The sequence below is a fragment of the Natrix helvetica genome, assembly GCF_964273705.1.
Source record: "Natrix helvetica genome assembly, chromosome: 4".
Classification (NCBI taxonomy): Eukaryota; Metazoa; Chordata; class Lepidosauria; order Squamata; family Natricidae; genus Natrix; species Natrix helvetica.
In genome coordinates, this window is record NC_138550.1 from 110,141,388 (window position 1) to 110,147,387 (window position 6,000).

The 6,000-nt window shown below is 43.0% G+C and overlaps 1 protein-coding gene across 1 annotated transcript in view; it reads left to right on the plus strand.

Annotated features, from left to right (window-relative positions):
- NETO1 (neuropilin and tolloid like 1) overlaps positions 1-5,090 on the plus strand; it is a 108,873-nt gene extending 103,783 nt beyond the window's left edge. Inside the window, exon 11 of the mRNA XM_081953093.1 lies at positions 4,322-5,090. The gene's annotated coding sequence lies outside the window, so the exon portion shown is untranslated. The remainder of the gene's footprint in view (positions 1-4,321) is intronic.
- The last annotated feature ends 910 nt before the right edge of the window (positions 5,091-6,000 follow it).

The window sequence follows — 6,000 nt, forward strand, 5'->3', positions numbered from 1 at the left end:
TCATTGTCAGCCTGTATCTTTCCAGTAACAAAACAGTCTTATCTCTTTTGCCAGCTGTTGTGTCACTTCTCTTATTAACTCCTTTATAAGGTTTTTATAAACTTCTCTCCGCACTTTATTGCTTAAAAAATCTCTCAGGTAATCTCATTTTCCTTGAACTGGTATTAAAATTAGTATATCTTTGATTATCAGATGTATTTCTGAAACTGTTTCTCTTCTTATCTCCATCATCATCAGCCTTTTTTTCCCTCCTATATCCTGAAGAGAGGGATAGAGCTCCAGATTGTCAAATTCCCTTTTCCGTATTCCTTTCTTTCCACTTTCACCCATGCTACGACCCACCACATGTTTAATGGACCCGTGTCCCTCCTGGTTGGTACGGGCATCTTGGGAGGTGACCCGAGGCTGGCTTCTGGGCCTGGTGAATGCCTCATTGGGTGAGGGATCCTTACCAACCGCCTTGAAGGAGGCGGTGGTGAGGCCCTTACTTAAGAGGCCTTCACTCGACCCAATGGAGCTAGCTAACTATCGTCCAGTCTCCAACCTTCCGTTTCTAGCGAAGGTTGTTGAGAATGTGGTGGCGCAGCAGTTCCCACGACACCTTGACGAATCCGAGTATCTAGACTCACGCCAGTCCGGCTTCCGACCCGGGCACAGCACAGAGACAGCCTTGGTCGCGTTGGTTGATGATCTCTGGAGGGCCAGAGATAGAGGTTGTTCCTCTATCCTGGTCCTATTAGACCTCTCGGCGGCTTTTGATACCATCGACCATGGTATCCTATTGCGCCGGTTGGAGGGGATAGGAGTCGGAGGTACCGTTTTGCGGTGGTTCGGCTCCTACCTCTCCGACCGGAGGCAATGTGTGTTGACAGGGGGACAGAGGTCGACCCCGAGGCCACTCACTTGTGGAGTGCCACAGGGGTCGGTCCTCTCGCCTCTCCTGTTCAACACATATGTGAAGCCGCTGGGTGAGATCATCCGTGGTTTTGGGGTTGAGTATCACCTCTATGCTGATGATACTCAGCTGTATATTTCAACCCCAAACCACCCCAACGAGGCTGTCGAAGTGATGTCCCGGTGCTTGGAAGCCGACGGGGTCTGGATGGGGGACAACAGACTTAAACTCAACCCCTCCAAGACTGAGTGGCTGTGGCTACCGGCACCTCGGTTCAGCCAGCTGATTCCATTGCTGGCCATAGGGGGCGAACAATTGCCCCCTGTGGAACGGGCGCGCAATTTGGACGTCCTCCTTGATGCCCGGCTGTCAGTGGATGACCATGTGGCAGCCGTGGTGAGGGGGGCGTTCCACCAGGTTCGCCTGGTGCGCCAATTGCGCCCCCTACTGGACCGGGATGCCCTACGCACAGTCACTCATGCGCTGGTGACGTCCCGCCTGGATTACTGCAACGCTCTCTACATGGGGCTGCCCTTGGGACGCGCCCGGAGACTGCAGTTAGTTCAGAAGGCAGCCGCTCGGGCTGTGATGGGGAGTACGAGGTACTCCCACGTAACACTTCTCCTGCGCGAGCTGCACTGGCTGCCTGTGGTTTTTCGGGTGCGTTTCAAGGTGCTGATTACCATCTTTAAAGCGCTCCATGGCACGGGACCTAGTTACTTGCGGGATCGCATCCTCCCACATACATCCCTGCGGCCAATTCGCTCACACAGGGAGGGACTTCTCCTGGTGCCGTCCACTAGGCAATGCCAACGGGCAACACCAAGGAGTAGGGCCTTCTCTGTGATGGGCCCAACCCTCTGGAATGACCTCCCCCCCGACATTAGAACCACTTCTGACCTCCGCTCCTTCCGGCAAAAATTGAAGACTCACCTGTTCCGATTAGCAGGCCTGGCATAATTACAACTGTCCCTCCTGGCAAATGTATTATTATCTGGTTATCTTAGGGTTTTTTTAATTCGTTGTGTCTGTTTTAGGGATTTAAAATTTGTCTTTATATAGCTTTGTACAGTTCTTTTAATTGCATTTTAACCTCCTCCAAACTGTACATATTTAACTTTTTTACTGTATTTTCTGATATTTCTATGGACTGTACATTGCCCCGGGTCCCTTTTGGGAGAGGGGGCGGTCTAGAAGCACCAAATATAAATAAATAAATAAATAAATAAAATAAAATGTTTGCTCCATTAGTAAGTTCATCTGTTATCTTATCTTTGTCTTCTATATCTTCATTCTCTTCTTTAATTTTTGGGGCTCCAACCCCGTCATTTGTTGTGGGAAATAATAGTCTATCCAACTTCCTCTCAAATCTCCCAAATCCTTCCAATATATTTTGAATTCCAGCCATTCCTCATCTGCATATTGATACATGTTTCCAAGAAGAAAAGAAAGAAGGGGGAAAAAGAAAAAAAGAGTCAAATATCCACTGCCACTCTAGCCGTCAAAGTCTCTTTTTTGTATATAAATATATTTATTTTAAGTTGACATAAGCACAAGTTCTTTTATACTCTTCAAAAAGGAAGGGATCTGTCTTTTCTTTTCTTTTCCTTCCCTTGACAAGAGATTTCACAAAGGCACCTGTGAAAACAATCCGTGCCCTTGGCTCTTTATCAGTTTCTATAAACAAGTTGCAAACCCTTCAGTTACAAAGTCAGTGAAATCCAAGAAAAGCGAACAAAGAATACATTGTTTCAAAAAACAACAACACCAAATTCTGACTTCCGAGTGGCAGATTTGACTTTCACCTATTTTTCACAAACGTATGGAAAACAAAGGTCTTTAAATGTCTTTAATAGAATTTAATAAGAAATAGTAGGAAGAATTGTTAAAATAATAAAAAAAAAGGTTTTAGTTCAAGCCAAAAAATAAGGTAGCAAGGAATAGGGAAAAAAATCAATTTGTTCACTTAAGAGGAGAAACAGGAAGCGTTACAATCACTTCAATCCACAAAACATCATTACAAAGAAAGGGGAGGAAGCTATCTAAGGCAGTCCAATAAAGATAAATTTCGCCGCTTTATTCTTTTACTTAAGGGACTAATTTATCTTTTAAAAAAAAGTTTCTTTGGACAGTCATTCTCAAAGAAAAAAACCTCACCAGATGGACTCACTTTCACTTCCTTCTTTCCGGAGCCTTCTCCGACTTCGTCAGCTTGGGGCTGTCTGTTTACCGCCGGCTTGGAGAGCTTCCCTTGGGTCAATCAGGGACTTTGCGATGTACCTGAGACCAGCAAGGATTTGTCTCCCTGTTCACCATCTCTGCGGGATGATTTAGGTCCATATGGACCACACAGCGGTAAAAGTATCAACGGTGGTCTCTGACAGTCGAGACCGCACGTTGTTTCGTCGTGACGTTGGCTCCTCCTTCCTAAAATACTTTTTTTTAAGAGTTCAAAAAAGGTTTATATTTTGTCATTTAATTTTTCCACAATTGCCTATTGACTTTGTGTTCAAAACTATACCTGAAATGGTGACACAGTCAATTATTTTAAGCTATCAGGAGAATTCTATACACTTAATTTCTCCTATTACTGATAATAAATCAAGGAGATCACCATACACTTCAGAGGTAGCATATACGGCACAGAATTTGTAGGCAGTTTCAAACTATGTGATTTAAGTGAAGTTTAACGTTGTGGTTATCACTGATTAGTAAGATACACCTAGAGGCTTATTTCGGGAAAGGAAGGGGCAAAGGCCATTGTTTCATGCATGCCAAAATGAAAAATGTTTAATTTTAATGCTGCTGATGATTGTGAAAAGATCTTTCCTAAAGAAGATACTTTCATATTTCCATTATTTTTTTAAAACGTGGCTGAAATGAAATTTGTTTATATGTGATTTATTCTTATTTGAAGTAGAATTTACTTGGAAATTGATTAATAATGGTAGCTAAACCAATATTTTAAATATTTTGTTAGTTTGTCTGCATCTATATGATCCAGTTTTTATATGTGAATTTGTGTGTGTGTGTACGCGCACGCGCACACCCACACACACCTGGGAGGAGTGTATCATACAGCCAATCACAAGTAGTTTCGGTGCTTAAACCCTTAAAAAAATTCCCAACTCTTCCAATGGACAAAAACCTTTGCTCTATCTTTTCCATGGAATTTCATTAAATCCCTATCAGTGAGTGGATGGATGGTTGGAGTTATGGATTTTTGGACCTAAGGTACAAAAACACACCCATCTGAGCAATTTTCATCATTTTGCACAGAACTTCCAAATAAACCATTTCTTTTCATGGTTGAATCCATGGTATCTTATCTATATAATATCCTTCTTATGTTACAATATTTTACATATTGTGTCATATAAGATTCTTTCCATTTAACGTTATATGTTCGTTGTTTTCATTATGTAGATTGCTTCAGAATAGTGCATCCGGGATGATTTTGAATATACAACAGTGACTTACGAAAGTATCAACTCTGGAACTACAAGCTAGAGATATTCTGGACTCCAACGAACTACTACGATTTCTGGGTTGGGGGAGGGAATCATCAGTCAATAATAATCAAAATTAATGAATGGCAATAAGACCCTTATTACTATGATTTATTGTAATCATATTTTTCTTTTATATTGTTATTTATTTTGCTATTTGATTACAAAAAAGTTATCCACTTTCAGGAACAAATGATTAAATCAGGTATTTATGAATTCATAACCATTTCAACAGAAGTATCAGTTGAAAACATATCTAATGATGTGGCAGAAGGTCACGCTGAGAAATTGATCTGCATGTATGTTGCTGAATATTTCAATCAGTAAAAAAAAAAATGTTTGAGATTCATTGTAAAAAGCATGCATTCATACTTACTGCTATTCCAATCCATTTCTTTGTGTCATATGCTTGCTAATTGTAAGTTTTTATATAATGATATATAAAACAATGTATAATAATTTCTTAAACTGAGTTTTGCAGTAGTCTTTTATTTACTCTAGCAGTTAAGTAAGGATTTATAGTACATTCGCTGGATCACATCTCAATGATGAATCGTTTTTAGTAGCTGAAATTCTGAAAGTCATCTAGAACAGGGGTCTCCAAACTTGCCAACTTTAAGACTTGTGGATTTCTACTCCCAGAATTCCCCAGTCAGCATACAAGTCTCAAAGTTGCCATGTTTGAATACCCCTCACCTAAGAAGGGAATGAAACAAGTGTGAATAAATACTAAACCAGTGATGGCGAACCTATGGCACGCGGAGCCATTTGTCAGGGCACGCGAGGCGCTGCCCTGTCAGCTGGCCAGAGCGCATGCGTGCACTGGCCAACTGAGTTCACCTTTTTAAAAGCCATTTTTCGCCCTCCCCAGGCTCCAGAGGCTTTATAGGAGCCTGGGGAGGGTGAAAAGAGCCTCCCCCAGCCTCCCAGAGGGCCTCTGGAGGCTTCAGGGACAGTCCGGAGGCTTCCCTGAAGCCTTCGGAATGCTTAAAACGACCCTCCGAGCAAACCAGAAGTGACTTCCGGTTTGCTCGGAGGGTCGTTTTAAGCGTTCCTAAGGCTTCAAGGACTGTCCGGAGGCTTCCCTGAGGCCTTTGGAGTGCTTAAAACAACCCTCTGAGCAACCCGGAAGTCACTTCCGGTTTGCTCGGAGGATCCTTTTGAGCGCTCTGAAGGCTTCAGGGAAGCCTCTGGACAGTCCCTGAAGCCTCTGGAGGGCCTCCGGGGGGGGCTCTTTTCACCCTCCCCATGCTCCTATAAAGCCTCTGGAGCCTGGGGAGGGTGAAAAAAGCATGTAAAATAGGGGGGGTCGCGCGTTGTGCGTGCATGCCCACTGGGGGGTCACGCATTGCATTATGGGTACAGCACTCCCACACACGACCCCCCTGCGGTCCCCCCACTTCTGGCACGCGAGCCAAAAAAGTTTCGCCATCACTGTACTAAACTTTATCTTTAATTTCTCCCAAAAACCAAGTTAGATGAGATTTCTGCAGTATATTTGTTTGTTTGCTTGTTATTTTAAAGACTATTGCACTTAGTACTTTCTGATAGATTACATTAGGAATGATGTATAATGTCAAATACCGTAAGCCTTGT